The 16579-nt window shown below is 47.7% G+C and overlaps 11 non-coding genes across 11 annotated transcripts; all 11 read left to right on the forward strand.

The window, feature by feature from the left end:
* The first annotated feature begins 1024 nt into the window (after positions 1-1024).
* On the forward strand, positions 1025-1215 carry LOC142693104 (U2 spliceosomal RNA). Its single transcript, XR_012861478.1, has one exon. It is a non-coding gene; the product is annotated as a U2 spliceosomal RNA (small nuclear RNA).
* Positions 1216-2527: 1312 nt separating this feature from the next.
* On the forward strand, positions 2528-2718 carry LOC142693105 (U2 spliceosomal RNA). Its single transcript, XR_012861479.1, has one exon. It is a non-coding gene; the product is annotated as a U2 spliceosomal RNA (small nuclear RNA).
* A 1300-nt stretch (positions 2719-4018) lies between these two features.
* LOC142693106 (U2 spliceosomal RNA) lies at positions 4019-4209 on the forward strand. Its single transcript, XR_012861480.1, has one exon. It is a non-coding gene; the product is annotated as a U2 spliceosomal RNA (small nuclear RNA).
* Positions 4210-5505: 1296 nt separating this feature from the next.
* On the forward strand, positions 5506-5696 carry LOC142693107 (U2 spliceosomal RNA). Its single transcript, XR_012861481.1, has one exon. It is a non-coding gene; the product is annotated as a U2 spliceosomal RNA (small nuclear RNA).
* Positions 5697-6980: 1284 nt separating this feature from the next.
* On the forward strand, positions 6981-7171 carry LOC142693413 (U2 spliceosomal RNA). The gene has a single exon (XR_012861758.1). It is a non-coding gene; the product is annotated as a U2 spliceosomal RNA (small nuclear RNA).
* A 1284-nt stretch (positions 7172-8455) lies between these two features.
* Positions 8456-8646, forward strand: LOC142693420 (U2 spliceosomal RNA). The gene has a single exon (XR_012861765.1). It is a non-coding gene; the product is annotated as a U2 spliceosomal RNA (small nuclear RNA).
* Positions 8647-9942: 1296 nt separating this feature from the next.
* Positions 9943-10133, forward strand: LOC142693108 (U2 spliceosomal RNA). The gene has a single exon (XR_012861482.1). It is a non-coding gene; the product is annotated as a U2 spliceosomal RNA (small nuclear RNA).
* Positions 10134-11397: 1264 nt separating this feature from the next.
* On the forward strand, positions 11398-11588 carry LOC142693109 (U2 spliceosomal RNA). The gene has a single exon (XR_012861483.1). It is a non-coding gene; the product is annotated as a U2 spliceosomal RNA (small nuclear RNA).
* Positions 11589-12892: 1304 nt separating this feature from the next.
* LOC142693111 (U2 spliceosomal RNA) lies at positions 12893-13083 on the forward strand. Its single transcript, XR_012861485.1, has one exon. It is a non-coding gene; the product is annotated as a U2 spliceosomal RNA (small nuclear RNA).
* Positions 13084-14356: 1273 nt separating this feature from the next.
* On the forward strand, positions 14357-14547 carry LOC142693112 (U2 spliceosomal RNA). The gene has a single exon (XR_012861486.1). It is a non-coding gene; the product is annotated as a U2 spliceosomal RNA (small nuclear RNA).
* A 1288-nt stretch (positions 14548-15835) lies between these two features.
* LOC142693113 (U2 spliceosomal RNA) lies at positions 15836-16026 on the forward strand. Its single transcript, XR_012861487.1, has one exon. It is a non-coding gene; the product is annotated as a U2 spliceosomal RNA (small nuclear RNA).
* The last annotated feature ends 553 nt before the right edge of the window (positions 16027-16579 follow it).

Below are 16579 nucleotides of genomic sequence, written 5' to 3' on the forward strand. Positions count from 1 at the left end.
TCCCTTTTAGGTAAGTTAAAGAGCTGCACCTGAGCCAGCCACTGATTGATTGATTGATTGATTGATTGATTGATTGATTGATTGATGCAGCACAACAGTCAAATAGTGGTGTGGAGTAGGGGAACAGCAAACAGCCAATAAAGCAGCCCGCCCGCTCGCCTGCCCGCCACAATGGACCTACCTGTGTACACTAGATGGATGTGATGGAATGTACTGTCGTCCCTACATTTCAAGAAGAAGTAAGAATTGCCGTTGCAACAAAGCCTTGCTTGCCTACAAAGAGAGCAGCAATTTGGATTTGTTACTATGTTACCTAGAAGAATAACAAACTGTGCAAGGATGGAGGTTGTAGGAGCAAGGAGAAGTTGTCTGTAAAGTTGGTGGATGCCTATTTTCCATTTTGCAGTCCCTTGTCTCCCTCTTGTGGCCTCCTGGAGGCAACTAGCTGTGCAAAAAAAAGACAGCCTGGCGGCCGGCTGTTGCAGTGTTGCCCTCTCAGGCAACACTGAGTGACTGACTGAGCCTCACCGTCTTATATAAAGTTCAGACGGAACTTTGCACGTGTCATAGTGGAGCCCTCAGGATTCCAGAGCCAGCTTTCTGACATCATAATGGGGCCTCAGAGATAAAAGCCTGGGCCCAGGCAGTGTTGGTCAGTGCTGCTCAGCAGGCAGCACTGGACTGGACTGGATTACAGCTGATACAAGGTGTGAAGGAACAAGGGGTGGCTGTGGGCATGCACTTGCTGCCGCTGCCAGTGTTTATCTGCATGGCAGCAGGGCATTTGGGCGTTGCCAGGAAGGCGTTTTTATGTAGATTCCTCCTCTTTCAGCACTGCATTGTGGTGCAAGCAAAAGAAGCAAATCCTGTCTGGCTTCCTCTCCGGCCTTTATTCACCTCCCGTGTAGCTGTGAGTGTGTGAGCCTGCAGGGCCCCATGGAATTGCCTAGAAGTAGGCTGAATCGCTGCAAGGGCTGAACAGCAGTATCGGGCAGGCTCGGGCAACGCGCGGCCCGTTCGGGTTATCGCTTCTCGGCCTTTTGGCTAAGATCAAGTGTAGTATCTGTTCTTATCAGTTTAATATCTGATACGTCCCCTATCTGGGGACCATATATTAAATGGATTTTTAGAACAGGGAGATGGAAATAGAGCTTGCTCTGTCCACTCCACGCATTGACCTGGTATTGCAGTATTTCCAGGACCGGTGCACCCTTTCCTTATGTGTTGACTAAAAGCAGATTCCAAAAGTGTTTTTTGTCTTTGCTATTGTTTCTGTCTTTCTGAAGGGATCTCCCCTTTTAATCCCATTATTTCAACACCTGTTGGACAATGCATGAGTGATAATGAGCTCATTGATTAAATGCAATTAATGAATAGATTGCCACCTCTTGTTGTGTGTCGTCTGTGTTTCTGTGTTTCCGGCATTTCACATTGGAACACCTCATTCACCTTCCTTGTCTTCTCTCCGCCCTCCCTTTTAGGTAAGTTAAAGAGCTGCACCTGAGCCAGCCACTGATTGATTGATTGATTGATTGATTGATTGATTGATTGATTGATTGATTGATTGATTGATTGATTGATTGATTGATGCAGCACAACAGTCAAATAGTGGAGTGGAGTAGGGGAACAGCAAACAGCCAATAAAGCAGCCCGCCCGCTCGCCTGCCCGCCACAATGGACCTACCTGTGTACACTAGATGGATGTGATGGAATGTACTGTCGTCCCTACATTTCAAGAAGAAGTAAGAATTGCAGTTGCAACAAAGCCTTGCTTGCCTACAAAGAGAGCAGCAATTTGGATTTGTTACTATGTTACCTAGAAGAATAACAAACTGTGCAAGGATGGAGGTTGTAGGAGCAAGGAGAAGTTGTCTGTAAAGTTGGTGGATGCCTATTTTCCATTTTGCAGTCCCTTGTCTCCCTCTTGTGGCCTCCTGGAGGCAACTAGCTGTGCAAAAAAAAGACAGCCTGGCGGCCGGCTGTTGCAGTGTTGCCCTCTCAGGCAACACTGAGTGACTGACTGAGCCTCACCGTCTTATATAAAGTTCAGACGGAACTTTGCACGTGTCATAGTGGAGCCCTCAGGATTCCAGAGCCAGCTTTCTGACATCATAATGGGGCCTCAGAGATAAAAGCCTGGGCCCAGGCAGTGTTGGTCAGTGCTGCTCAGCAGGCAGCACTGGACTGGACTGGATTACAGCTGATACAAGGTGTGAAGGAACAAGGGGTGGCTGTGGGCATGCACTTGCTGCCGCTGCCAGTGTTTATCTGCATGGCAGCAGGGCATTTGGGCGTTGCCAGGAAGGCGTTTTTATGTAGATTCCTCCTCTTTCAGCACTGCATTGTGGTGCAAGCAAAAGAAGCAAATCCTGTCTGGCTTCCTCTCCGGCCTTTATTCACCTCCCGTGTAGCTGTGAGTGTGTGAGCCTGCAGGGCCCCATGGAATTGCCTAGAAGTAGGCTGAATCGCTGCAAGGGCTGAACAGCAGTATCGGGCAGGCTCGGGCAACGCGCGGCCCGTTCGGGTTATCGCTTCTCGGCCTTTTGGCTAAGATCAAGTGTAGTATCTGTTCTTATCAGTTTAATATCTGATACGTCCCCTATCTGGGGACCATATATTAAATGGATTTTTAGAACAGGGAGATGGAAATAGAGCTTGCTCTGTCCACTCCACGCATTGACCTGGTATTGCAGTATTTCCAGGACCGGTGCACCCTTTCCTTATGTGTTGACTAAAAGCAGATTCCAAAAGTGTTTTTTGTCTTTGCTATTGTTTCTGTCTTTCTGAAGGGATCTCCCCTTTTAATCCCATTATTTCAACACCTGTTGGACAATGCATGAGTGATAATGAGCTCATTGATTAAATGCAATTAATGAATAGATTGCCACCTCTTGTTGTGTGTCGTCTGTGTTTCTGTGTTTCCGGCATTTCACATTGGAACACCTCATTCACCTTCCTTGTCTTCTCTCCGCCCTCCCTTTTAGGTAAGTTAAAGAGCTGCACCTGAGCCAGCCACTGATTGATTGATTGATTGATTGATTGATTGATTGATTGATTGATTGATTGATTGATTGATTGATGCAGCACAACAGTCAAATAGTGGAGTGGAGTAGGGGAACAGCAAACAGCCAATAAAGCAGCCCGCCCGCTCGCCTGCCCGCCACAATGGACCTACCTGTGTACACTAGATGGATGTGATGGAATGTACTGTCGTCCCTACATTTCAAGAAGAAGTAAGAATTGCAGTTGCAACAAAGCCTTGCTTGCCTACAAAGAGAGCAGCAATTTGGATTTGTTACTATGTTACCTAGAAGAATAACAAACTGTGCAAGGATGGAGGTTGTAGGAGCAAGGAGAAGTTGTCTGTAAAGTTGGTGGATGCCTATTTTCCATTTTGCAGTCCCTTGTCTCCCTCTTGTGGCCTCCTGGAGGCAACTAGCTGTGCAAAAAAAAGACAGCCTGGCGGCCGGCTGTTGCAGTGTTGCCCTCTCAGGCAACACTGAGTGACTGACTGAGCCTCACCGTCTTATATAAAGTTCAGACGGAACTTTGCACGTGTCATAGTGGAGCCCTCAGGATTCCAGAGCCAGCTTTCTGACATCATAATGGGGCCTCAGAGATAAAAGCCTGGGCCCAGGCAGTGTTGGTCAGTGCTGCTCAGCAGGCAGCACTGGACTGGACTGGATTACAGCTGATACAAGGTGTGAAGGAACAAGGGGTGGCTGTGGGCATGCACTTGCTGCCGCTGCCAGTGTTTATCTGCATGGCAGCAGGGCATTTGGGCGTTGCCAGGAAGGCGTTTTTATGTAGATTCCTCCTCTTTCAGCACTGCATTGTGGTGCAAGCAAAAGAAGCAAATCCTGTCTGGCTTCCTCTCCGGCCTTTATTCACCTCCCGTGTAGCTGTGAGTGTGTGAGCCTGCAGGGCCCCATGGAATTGCCTAGAAGTAGGCTGAATCGCTGCAAGGGCTGAACAGCAGTATCGGGCAGGCTCGGGCAACGCGCGGCCCGTTCGGGTTATCGCTTCTCGGCCTTTTGGCTAAGATCAAGTGTAGTATCTGTTCTTATCAGTTTAATATCTGATACGTCCCCTATCTGGGGACCATATATTAAATGGATTTTTAGAACAGGGAGATGGAAATAGAGCTTGCTCTGTCCACTCCACGCATTGACCTGGTATTGCAGTATTTCCAGGACCGGTGCACCCTTTCCTTATGTGTTGACTAAAAGCAGATTCCAAAAGTGTTTTTTGTCTTTGCTATTGTTTCTGTCTTTCTGAAGGGATCTCCCCTTTTAATCCCATTATTTCAACACCTGTTGGACAATGCATGAGTGATAATGAGCTCATTGATTAAATGCAATTAATGAATAGATTGCCACCTCTTGTTGTGTGTCGTCTGTGTTTCTGTGTTTCCGGCATTTCACATTGGAACACCTCATTCACCTTCCTTGTCTTCTCTCCGCCCTCCCTTTTAGGTAAGTTAAAGAGCTGCACCTGAGCCAGCCACTGATTGATTGATTGATTGATTGATTGATTGATTGATTGATTGATTGATTGATTGATTGATGCAGCACAACAGTCAAATAGTGGAGTGGAGTAGGGGAACAGCAAACAGCCAATAAAGCAGCCCGCCCGCTCGCCTGCCCGCCACAATGGACCTACCTGTGTACACTAGATGGATGTGATGGAATGTACTGTCGTCCCTACATTTCAAGAAGAAGTAAGAATTGCAGTTGCAACAAAACCTTGCTTGCCTACAAAGAGAGCAGCAATTTGGATTTGTTACTATGTTACCTAGAAGAATAACAAACTGTGCAAGGATGGAGGTTGTAGGAGCAAGGAGAAGTTGTCTGTAAAGTTGGTGGATGCTTATTTTCCATTTTGCAGTCCCTTGTCTCCCTCTTGTGGCCTCCTGGAGGCAACTAGCTGTGCAAAAAAAAGACAGCCTGGCGGCCGGCTGTTGCAGTGTTGCCCTCTCAGGCAACACTGAGTGACTGACTGAGCCTCACCGTCTTATATAAAGTTCAGACGGAACTTTGCACGTGTCATAGTGGAGCCCTCAGGATTCCAGAGCCAGCTTTCTGACATCATAATGGGGCCTCAGAGATAAAAGCCTGGGCCCAGGCAGTGTTGGTCAGTGCTGCTCAGCAGGCAGCACTGGACTGGACTGGATTACAGCTGATACAAGGTGTGAAGGAACAAGGGGTGGCTGTGGGCATGCACTTGCTGCCGCTGCCAGTGTTTATCTGCATGGCAGCAGGGCATTTGGGCGTTGCCAGGAAGGCGTTTTTATGTAGATTCCTCCTCTTTCAGCACTGCATTGTGGTGCAAGCAAAAGAAGCAAATCCTGTCTGGCTTCCTCTCCGGCCTTTATTCACCTCCCGTGTAGCTGTGAGTGTGTGAGCCTGCAGGGCCCCATGGAATTGCCTAGAAGTAGGCTGAATCGCTGCAAGGGCTGAACAGCAGTATCGGGCAGGCTCGGGCAACGCGCGGCCCGTTCGGGTTATCGCTTCTCGGCCTTTTGGCTAAGATCAAGTGTAGTATCTGTTCTTATCAGTTTAATATCTGATACGTCCCCTATCTGGGGACCATATATTAAATGGATTTTTAGAACAGGGAGATGGAAATAGAGCTTGCTCTGTCCACTCCACGCATTGACCTGGTATTGCAGTATTTCCAGGACCGGTGCACCCTTTCCTTATGTGTTGACTAAAAGCAGATTCCAAAAGTGTTTTTTGTCTTTGCTATTGTTTCTGTCTTTCTGAAGGGATCTCCCCTTTTAATCCCATTATTTCAACACCTGTTGGACAATGCATGAGTGATAATGAGCTCATTGATTAAATGCAATTAATGAATAGATTGCCACCTCTTGTTGTGTGTCGTCTGTGTTTCTGTGTTTCCGGCATTTCACATTGGAACACCTCATTCACCTTCCTTGTCTTCTCTCCGCCCTCCCTTTTAGGTAAGTTAAAGAGCTGCACCTGAGCCAGCCACTGATTGATTGATTGATTGATTGATTGATTGATTGATTGATTGATTGATGCAGCACAACAGTCAAATAGTGGAGTGGAGTAGGGGAACAGCAAACAGCCAATAAAGCAGCCCGCCCGCTCGCCTGCCCGCCACAATGGACCTACCTGTGTACACTAGATGGATGTGATGGAATGTACTGTCATCCCTACATTTCAAGAAGAAGTAAGAATTGCAGTTGCAACAAAGCCTTGCTTGCCTACAAAGAGAGCAGCAATTTGGATTTGTTACTATGTTACCTAGAAGAATAACAAACTGTGCAAGGATGGAGGTTGTAGGAGCAAGGAGAAGTTGTCTGTAAAGTTGGTGGATGCCTATTTTCCATTTTGCAGTCCCTTGTCTCCCTCTTGTGGCCTCCTGGAGGCAACTAGCTGTGCAAAAAAAAGACAGCCTGGCGGCCGGCTGTTGCAGTGTTGCCCTCTCAGGCAACACTGAGTGACTGACTGAGCCTCACCGTCTTATATAAAGTTCAGACGGAACTTTGCACGTGTCATAGTGGAGCCCTCAGGATTCCAGAGCCAGCTTTCTGACATCATAATGGGGCCTCAGAGATAAAAGCCTGGGCCCAGGCAGTGTTGGTCAGTGCTGCTCAGCAGGCAGCACTGGACTGGACTGGATTACAGCTGATACAAGGTGTGAAGGAACAAGGGGTGGCTGTGGGCATGCACTTGCTGCCGCTGCCAGTGTTTATCTGCATGGCAGCAGGGCATTTGGGCGTTGCCAGGAAGGCGTTTTTATGTAGATTCCTCCTCTTTCAGCACTGCATTGTGGTGCAAGCAAAAGAAGCAAATCCTGTCTGGCTTCCTCTCCGGCCTTTATTCACCTCCCGTGTAGCTGTGAGTGTGTGAGCCTGCAGGGCCCCATGGAATTGCCTAGAAGTAGGCTGAATCGCTGCAAGGGCTGAACAGCAGTATCGGGCAGGCTCGGGCAACGCGCGGCCCGTTCGGGTTATCGCTTCTCGGCCTTTTGGCTAAGATCAAGTGTAGTATCTGTTCTTATCAGTTTAATATCTGATACGTCCCCTATCTGGGGACCATATATTAAATGGATTTTTAGAACAGGGAGATGGAAATAGAGCTTGCTCTGTCCACTCCACGCATTGACCTGGTATTGCAGTATTTCCAGGACCGGTCCACCCTTTCCTTATGTGTTGACTAAAAGCAGATTCCAAAAGTGTTTTTTGTCTTTGCTATTGTTTCTGTCTTTCTGAAGGGATCTCCCCTTTTAATCCCATTATTTCAACACCTGTTGGACAATGCATGAGTGATAATGAGCTCATTGATTAAATGCAATTAATGAATAGATTGCCACCTCTTGTTGTGTGTCGTCTGTGTTTCTGTGTTTCCGGCATTTCACATTGGAACACCTCATTCACCTTCCTTGTCTTCTCTCCGCCCTCCCTTTTAGGTAAGTTAAAGAGCTGCACCTGAGCCAGCCACTGATTGATTGATTGATTGATTGATTGATTGATTGATTGATTGATTGATGCAGCACAACAGTCAAATAGTGGAGTGGAGTAGGGGAACAGCAAACAGCCAATAAAGCAGCCCGCCCGCTCGCCTGCCCGCCACAATGGACCTACCTGTGTACACTAGATGGATGTGATGGAATGTACTGTCGTCCCTACATTTCAAGAAGAAGTAAGAATTGCAGTTGCAACAAAGCCTTGCTTGCCTACAAAGAGAGCAGCAATTTGGATTTGTTACTATGTTACCTAGAAGAATAACAAACTGTGCAAGGATGGAGGTTGTAGGAGCAAGGAGAAGTTGTCTGTAAAGTTGGTGGATGCCTATTTTCCATTTTGCAGTCCCTTGTCTCCCTCTTGTGGCCTCCTGGAGGCAACTAGCTGAGCAAAAAAAAGACAGCCTGGCGGCCGGCTGTTGCAGTGTTGCCCTCTCAGGCAACACTGAGTGACTGACTGAGCCTCACCGTCTTATATAAAGTTCAGACGGAACTTTGCACGTGTCATAGTGGAGCCCTCAGGATTCCAGAGCCAGCTTTCTGACATCATAATGGGGCCTCAGAGATAAAAGCCTGGGCCCAGGCAGTGTTGGTCAGTGCTGCTCAGCAGGCAGCACTGGACTGGACTGGATTACAGCTGATACAAGGTGTGAAGGAACAAGGGGTGGCTGTGGGCATGCACTTGCTGCCGCTGCCAGTGTTTATCTGCATGGCAGCAGGGCATTTGGGCGTTGCCAGGAAGGCGTTTTTATGTAGATTCCTCCTCTTTCAGCACTGCATTGTGGTGCAAGCAAAAGAAGCAAATCCTGTCTGGCTTCCTCTCCGGCCTTTATTCACCTCCCGTGTAGCTGTGAGTGTGTGAGCCTGCAGGGCCCCATGGAATTGCCTAGAAGTAGGCTGAATCGCTGCAAGGGCTGAACAGCAGTATCGGGCAGGCTCGGGCAACGCGCGGCCCGTTCGGGTTATCTCTTCTCGGACTTTTGGCTAAGATCAAGTGTAGTATCTGTTCTTATCAGTTTAATATCTGATACGTCCCCTATCTGGGGACCATATATTAAATGGATTTTTAGAACAGGGAGATGGAAATAGAGCTTGCTCTGTCCACTCCACGCATTGACCTGGTATTGCAGTATTTCCAGGACCGGTGCACCCTTTCCTTATGTGTTGACTAAAAGCAGATTCCAAAAGTGTTTTTGTCTTTGCTATTGTTTCTGTCTTTCTGAAGGGATCTCCCCTTTTAATCCCATTATTTCAACACCTGTTGGACAATGCATGAGTGATAATGAGCTCATTGATTAAATGCAATTAATGAATAGATTGCCACCTCTTGTTGTGTGTCGTCTGTGTTTCTGTGTTTCCGGCATTTCACATTGGAACACCTCATTCACCTTCCTTGTCTTCTCTCCGCCCTCCCTTTTAGGTAAGTTAAAGAGCTGCACCTGAGCCAGCCACTGATTGATTGATTGATTGATTGATTGATTGATTGATTGATTGATTGATTGATTGATTGATGCAGCACAACAGTCAAATAGTGGAGTGGAGTAGGGGAACAGCAAACAGCCAGTAAAGCAGCCCGCCCGCTCGCCTGCCCGCCACAATGGACCTACCTGTGTACACTAGATGGATGTGATGGAATGTACTGTCGTCCCTACATTTCAAGAAGAAGTAAGAATTGCAGTTGGCAACAAAGCCTTGCTTGCCTACAAAGAGAGCAGCAATTTGGATTTGTTACTATGTTACCTAGAAGAATAACAAACTGTGCAAGGATGGAGGTTGTAGGAGCAAGGAGAAGTTGTCTGTAAAGTTGGTGGATGCCTATTTTCCATTTTGCAGTCCCTTGTCTCCCTCTTGTGGCCTCCTGGAGGCAACTAGCTGTGCAAAAAAAAGACAGCCTGGCGGCCGGCTGTTGCAGTGTTGCCCTCTCAGGCAACACTGAGTGACTGACTGAGCCTCACCGTCTTATATAAAGTTCAGACGGAACTTTGCACGTGTCATAGTGGAGCCCTCAGGATTCCAGAGCCAGCTTTCTGACATCATAATGGGGCCTCAGAGATAAAAGCCTGGGCCCAGGCAGTGTTGGTCAGTGCTGCTCAGCAGGCAGCACTGGACTGGACTGGATTACAGCTGATACAAGGTGTGAAGGAACAAGGGGTGGCTGTGGGCATGCACTTGCTGCCGCTGCCAGTGTTTATCTGCATGGCAGCAGGGCATTTGGGCGTTGCCAGGAAGGCGTTTTTATGTAGATTCCTCCTCTTTCAGCACTGCATTGTGGTGCAAGCAAAAGAAGCAAATCCTGTCTGGCTTCCTCTCCGGCCTTTATTCACCTCCCGTGTAGCTGTGAGTGTGTGAGCCTGCAGGGCCCCATGGAATTGCCTAGAAGTAGGCTGAATCGCTGCAAGGGCTGAACAGCAGTATCGGGCAGGCTCGGGCAACGCGCGGCCCGTTCGGGTTATCGCTTCTCGGCCTTTTGGCTAAGATCAAGTGTAGTATCTGTTCTTATCAGTTTAATATCTGATACGTCCCCTATCTGGGGACCATATATTAAATGGATTTTTAGAACAGGGAGATGGAAATAGAGCTTGCTCTGTCCACTCCACGCATTGACCTGGTATTGCAGTATTTCCAGGACCGGTGCACCCTTTCCTTATGTGTTGACTAAAAGCAGATTCCAAAAGTGTTTTTTGTCTTTGCTATTGTTTCTGTCTTTCTGAAGGGATCTCCCCTTTTAATCCCATTATTTCAACACCTGTTGGACAATGCATGAGTGATAATGAGCTCATTGATTAAATGCAATTAATGAATAGATTGCCACCTCTTGTTGTGTGTCGTCTGTGTTTCTGTGTTTCCGGCATTTCACATTGGAACACCTCATTCACCTTCCTTGTCTTCTCTCCGCCCTCCCTTTTAGGTAAGTTAAAGAGCTGCACCTGAGCCAGCCACTGATTGATTGATTGATTGATTGATTGATTGATTGATTGATTGATGCAGCACAACAGTCAAATAGTGGAGTGGAGTAGGGGAACAGCAAACAGCCAATAAAGCAGCCCGCCCGCTCGCCTGCCCGCCACAATGGACCTACCTGTGTACACTAGATGGATGTGATGGAATGTACTGTCGTCCCTACATTTCAAGAAGAAGTAAGAATTGCAGTTGCAACAAAGCCTTGCTTGCCTACAAAGAGAGCAGCAATTTGGATTTGTTACTATGTTACCTAGAAGAATAACAAACTGTGCAAGGATGGAGGTTGTAGGAGCAAGGAGAAGTTGTCTGTAAAGTTGGTGGATGCCTATTTTCCATTTTGCAGTCCCTTGTCTCCCTCTTGTGGCCTCCTGGAGGCAACTAGCTGTGCAAAAAAAAGACAGCCTGGCGGCCGGCTGTCAGGCAACACTGAGTGACTGACTGAGCCTCACCGTCTTATATAAAGTTCAGACGGAACTTTGCACGTGTCATAGTGGAGCCCTCAGGATTCCAGAGCCAGCTTTCTGACATCATAATGGGGCCTCAGAGATAAAAGCCTGGGCCCAGGCAGTGTTGGTCAGTGCTGCTCAGCAGGCAGCACTGGACTGGACTGGATTACAGCTGATACAAGGTGTGAAGGAACAAGGGGTGGCTGTGGGCATGCACTTGCTGCCGCTGCCAGTGTTTATCTGCATGGCAGCAGGGCATTTGGGCGTTGCCAGGAAGGCGTTTTTATGTAGATTCCTCCTCTTTCAGCACTGCATTGTGGTGCAAGCAAAAGAAGCAAATCCTGTCTGGCTTCCTCTCCGGCCTTTATTCACCTCCCGTGTAGCTGTGAGTGTGTGAGCCTGCAGGGCCCCATGGAATTGCCTAGAAGTAGGCTGAATCGCTGCAAGGGCTGAACAGCAGTATCGGGCAGGCTCGGGCAACGCGCGGCCCGTTCGGGTTATCGCTTCTCGGCCTTTTGGCTAAGATCAAGTGTAGTATCTGTTCTTATCAGTTTAATATCTGATACGTCCCCTATCTGGGGACCATATATTAAATGGATTTTTAGAACAGGGAGATGGAAATAGAGCTTGCTCTGTCCACTCCACGCATTGACCTGGTATTGCAGTATTTCCAGGACCGGTGCACCCTTTCCTTATGTGTTGACTAAAAGCAGATTCCAAAAGTGTTTTTTGTCTTTGCTATTGTTTCTGTCTTTCTGAAGGGATCTCCCCTTTTAATCCCATTATTTCAACACCTGTTGGACAATGCATGAGTGATAATGAGCTCATTGATTAAATGCAATTAATGAATAGATTGCCACCTCTTGTTGTGTGTCGTCTGTGTTTCTGTGTTTCCGGCATTTCACATTGGAACACCTCATTCACCTTCCTTGTCTTCTCTCCGCCCTCCCTTTTAGGTAAGTTAAAGAGCTGCACCTGAGCCAGCCACTGATTGATTGATTGATTGATTGATTGATTGATTGATTGATTGATTGATTGATTGATTGATTGATTGATGCAGCACAACAGTCAAATAGTGGAGTGGAGTAGGGGAACAGCAAACAGCCAATAAAGCAGCCCGCCCGCTCGCCTGCCCGCCACAATGGACCTACCTGTGTACACTAGATGGATGTGATGGAATGTACTGTCGTCCCTACATTTCAAGAAGAAGTAAGAATTGCAGTTGCAACAAAGCCTTGCTTGCCTACAAAGAGAGCAGCAATTTGGATTTGTTACTATGTTACCTAGAAGAATAACAAACTGTGCAAGGATGGAGGTTGTAGGAGCAAGGAGAAGTTGTCTGTAAAGTTGGTGGATGCCTATTTTCCATTTTGCAGTCCCTTGTCTCCCTCTTGTGGCCTCCTGGAGGCAACTAGCTGTGCAAAAAAAAGACAGCCTGGCGGCCGGCTGTTGCAGTGTTGCCCTCTCAGGCAACACTGAGTGACTGACTGAGCCTCACCGTCTTATATAAAGTTCAGACGGAACTTTGCACGTGTCATAGTGGAGCCCTCAGGATTCCAGAGCCAGCTTTCTGACATCATAATGGGGCCTCAGAGATAAAAGCCTGGGCCCAGGCAGTGTTGGTCAGTGCTGCTCAGCAGGCAGCACTGGACTGGACTGGATTACAGCTGATACAAGGTGTGAAGGAACAAGGGGTGGCTGTGGGCATGCACTTGCTGCCGCTGCCAGTGTTTATCTGCATGGCAGCAGGGCATTTGGGCGTTGCCAGGAAGGCGTTTTTATGTAGATTCCTCCTCTTTCAGCACTGCATTGTGGTGCAAGCAAAAGAAGCAAATCCTGTCTGGCTTCCTCTCCGGCCTTTATTCACCTCCCGTGTAGCTGTGAGTGTGTGAGCCTGCAGGGCCCCATGGAATTGCCTAGAAGTAGGCTGAATCGCTGCAAGGGCTGAACAGCAGTATCGGGCAGGCTCGGGCAACGCGCGGCCCGTTCGGGTTATCGCTTCTCGGCCTTTTGGCTAAGATCAAGTGTAGTATCTGTTCTTATCAGTTTAATATCTGATACGTCCCCTATCTGGGGACCATATATTAAATGGATTTTTAGAACAGGGAGATGGAAATAGAGCTTGCTCTGTCCACTCCACGCATTGACCTGGTATTGCAGTATTTCCAGGACCGGTGCACCCTTTCCTTATGTGTTGACTAAAAGCAGATTCCAAAAGTGTTTTTTGTCTTTGCTATTGTTTCTGTCTTTCTGAAGGGATCTCCCCTTTTAATCCCATTATTTCAACACCTGTTGGACAATGCATGAGTGATAATGAGCTCATTGATTAAATGCAATTAATGAATAGATTGCCACCTCTTGTTGTGTGTCGTCTGTGTTTCTGTGTTTCCGGCATTTCACATTGGAACACCTCATTCACCTTCCTTGTCTTCTCTCCGCCCTCCCTTTTAGGTAAGTTAAAGAGCTGCACCTGAGCCAGCCACTGATTGATTGATTGATTGATTGATTGATTGATTGATTGCAGCACAACAGTCAAATAGTGGAGTGGAGTAGGGGAACAGCAAACAGCCAATAAAGCAGCCCGCCCGCTCGCCTGCCCGCCACAATGGACCTACCTGTGTACACTAGATGGATGTGATGGAATGTACTGTCGTCCCTACATTTCAAGAAGAAGTAAGAATTGCAGTTGCAACAAAGCCTTGCTTGCCTACAAAGAGAGCAGCAATTTGGATTTGTTACTATGTTACCTAGAAGAATAACAAACTGTGCAAGGATGGAGGTTGTAGGAGCAAGGAGAAGTTGTCTGTAAAGTTGGTGGATGCCTATTTTCCATTTTGCAGTCCCTTGTCTCCCTCTTGTGGCCTCCTGGAGGCAACTAGCTGTGCAAAAAAAAGACAGCCTGGCGGCCGGCTGTTGCAGTGTTGCCCTCTCAGGCAACACTGAGTGACTGACTGAGCCTCACCGTCTTATATAAAGTTCAGACGGAACTTTGCACGTGTCATAGTGGAGCCCTCAGGATTCCAGAGCCAGCTTTCTGACATCATAATGGGGCCTCAGAGATAAAAGCCTGGGCCCAGGCAGTGTTGGTCAGTGCTGCTCAGCAGGCAGCACTGGACTGGACTGGATTACAGCTGATACAAGGTGTGAAGGAACAAGGGGTGGCTGTGGGCATGCACTTGCTGCCGCTGCCAGTGTTTATCTGCATGGCAGCAGGGCATTTGGGCGTTGCCAGGAAGGCGTTTTTATGTAGATTCCTCCTCTTTCAGCACTGCATTGTGGTGCAAGCAAAAGAAGCAAATCCTGTCTGGCTTCCTCTCCGGCCTTTATTCACCTCCCGTGTAGCTGTGAGTGTGTGAGCCTGCAGGGCCCCATGGAATTGCCTAGAAGTAGGCTGAATCGCTGCAAGGGCTGAACAGCAGTATCGGGCAGGCTCGGGCAACGCGCGGCCCGTTCGGGTTATCGCTTCTCGGCCTTTTGGCTAAGATCAAGTGTAGTATCTGTTCTTATCAGTTTAATATCTGATACGTCCCCTATCTGGGGACCATATATTAAATGGATTTTTAGAACAGGGAGATGGAAATAGAGCTTGCTCTGTCCACTCCACGCATTGACCTGGTATTGCAGTATTTCCAGGACCGGTGCACCCTTTCCTTATGTGTTGACTAAAAGCAGATTCCAAAAGTGTTTTTTGTCTTTGCTATTGTTTCTGTCTTTCTGAAGGGATCTCCCCTTTTAATCCCATTATTTCAACACCTGTTGGACAATGCATGAGTGATAATGAGCTCATTGATTAAATGCAATTAATGAATAGATTGCCACCTCTTGTTGTGTGTCGTCTGTGTTTCTGTGTTTCCGGCATTTCACATTGGAACACCTCATTCACCTTCCTTGTCTTCTCTCCGCCCTCCCTTTTAGGTAAGTTAAAGAGCTGCACCTGAGCCAGCCACTGATTGATTGATTGATTGATTGATTGATTGATTGATTGATTGATTGATTGATGCAGCACAACAGTCAAATAGTGGAGTGGAGTAGGGGAACAGCAAACAGCCAATAAAGCAGCCCGCCCGCTCGCCTGCCCGCCACAATGGACCTACCTGTGTACACTAGATGGATGTGATGGAATGTACTGTCGTCCCTACATTTCAAGAAGAAGTAAGAATTGCAGTTGCAACAAAGCCTTGCTTGCCTACAAAGAGAGCAGCAATTTGGATTTGTTACTATGTTACCTAGAAGAATAACAAACTGTGCAAGGATGGAGGTTGTAGGAGCAAGGAGAAGTTGTCTGTAAAGTTGGTGGATGCCTATTTTCCATTTTGCAGTCCCTTGTCTCCCTCTTGTGGCCTCCTGGAGGCAACTAGCTGTGCAAAAAAAAGACAGCCTGGCGGCCGGCTGTTGCAGTGTTGCCCTCTCAGGCAACACTGAGTGACTGACTGAGCCTCACCGTCTTATATAAAGTTCAGACGGAACTTTGCACGTGTCATAGTGGAGCCCTCAGGATTCCAGAGCCAGCTTTCTGACATCATAATGGGGCCTCAGAGATAAAAGCCTGGGCCCAGGCAGTGTTGGTCAGTGCTGCTCAGCAGGCAGCACTGGACTGGACTGGATTACAGCTGATACAAGGTGTGAAGGAACAAGGGGTGGCTGTGGGCATGCACTTGCTGCCGCTGCCAGTGTTTATCTGCATGGCAGCAGGGCATTTGGGCGTTGCCAGGAAGGCGTTTTTATGTAGATTCCTCCTCTTTCAGCACTGCATTGTGGTGCAAGCAAAAGAAGCAAATCCTGTCTGGCTTCCTCTCCGGCCTTTATTCACCTCCCGTGTAGCTGTGAGTGTGTGAGCCTGCAGGGCCCCATGGAATTGCCTAGAAGTAGGCTGAATCGCTGCAAGGGCTGAACAGCAGTATCGGGCAGGCTCGGGCAACGCGCGGCCCGTTCGGGTTATCGCTTCTCGGCCTTTTGGCTAAGATCAAGTGTAGTATCTGTTCTTATCAGTTTAATATCTGATACGTCCCCTATCTGGGGACCATATATTAAATGGATTTTTAGAACAGGGAGATGGAAATAGAGCTTGCTCTGTCCACTCCACGCATTGACCTGGTATTGCAGTATTTCCAGGACCGGTGCACCCTTTCCTTATGTGTTGACTAAAAGCAGATTCCAAAAGTGTTTTTTGTCTTTGCTATTGTTTCTGTCTTTCTGAAGGGATCTCCCCTTTTAATCCCATTATTTCAACACCTGTTGGACAATGCATGAGTGATAATGAGCTCATTGATTAAATGCAATTAATGAATAGATTGCCACCTCTTGTTGTGTGTCGTCTGTGTTTCTGTGTTTCCGGCATTTCACATTGGAACACCTCATTCACCTTCCTTGTCTTCTCTCCGCCCTCCCTTTTAGGTAAGTTAAAGAGCTGCACCTGAGCCAGCCACTGATTGATTGATTGATTGATTGATTGATTGATTGATTGATTGATTGATTGATTGATTGATGCAGCACAACAGTCAAATAGTGGAGTGGAGTAGGGGAACAGCAAACAGCCAATAAAGCAGCCCGCCCGCTCGCCTGCCCGCCACAATGGACCTACCTGTGTACACTAGATGGATGTGATGGAATGTACTGTCGTCCCTACATTTCAAGAAGAAGTAAGAATTGCAGTTGCAACAAAGCCTTGCTTGCCTACAAAG

The sequence above is a fragment of the Rhinoderma darwinii genome (assembly GCF_050947455.1).
Source record: "Rhinoderma darwinii isolate aRhiDar2 chromosome 5 unlocalized genomic scaffold, aRhiDar2.hap1 SUPER_5_unloc_42, whole genome shotgun sequence".
In the NCBI taxonomy this organism is placed as follows: domain Eukaryota; kingdom Metazoa; phylum Chordata; class Amphibia; order Anura; family Rhinodermatidae; genus Rhinoderma; species Rhinoderma darwinii.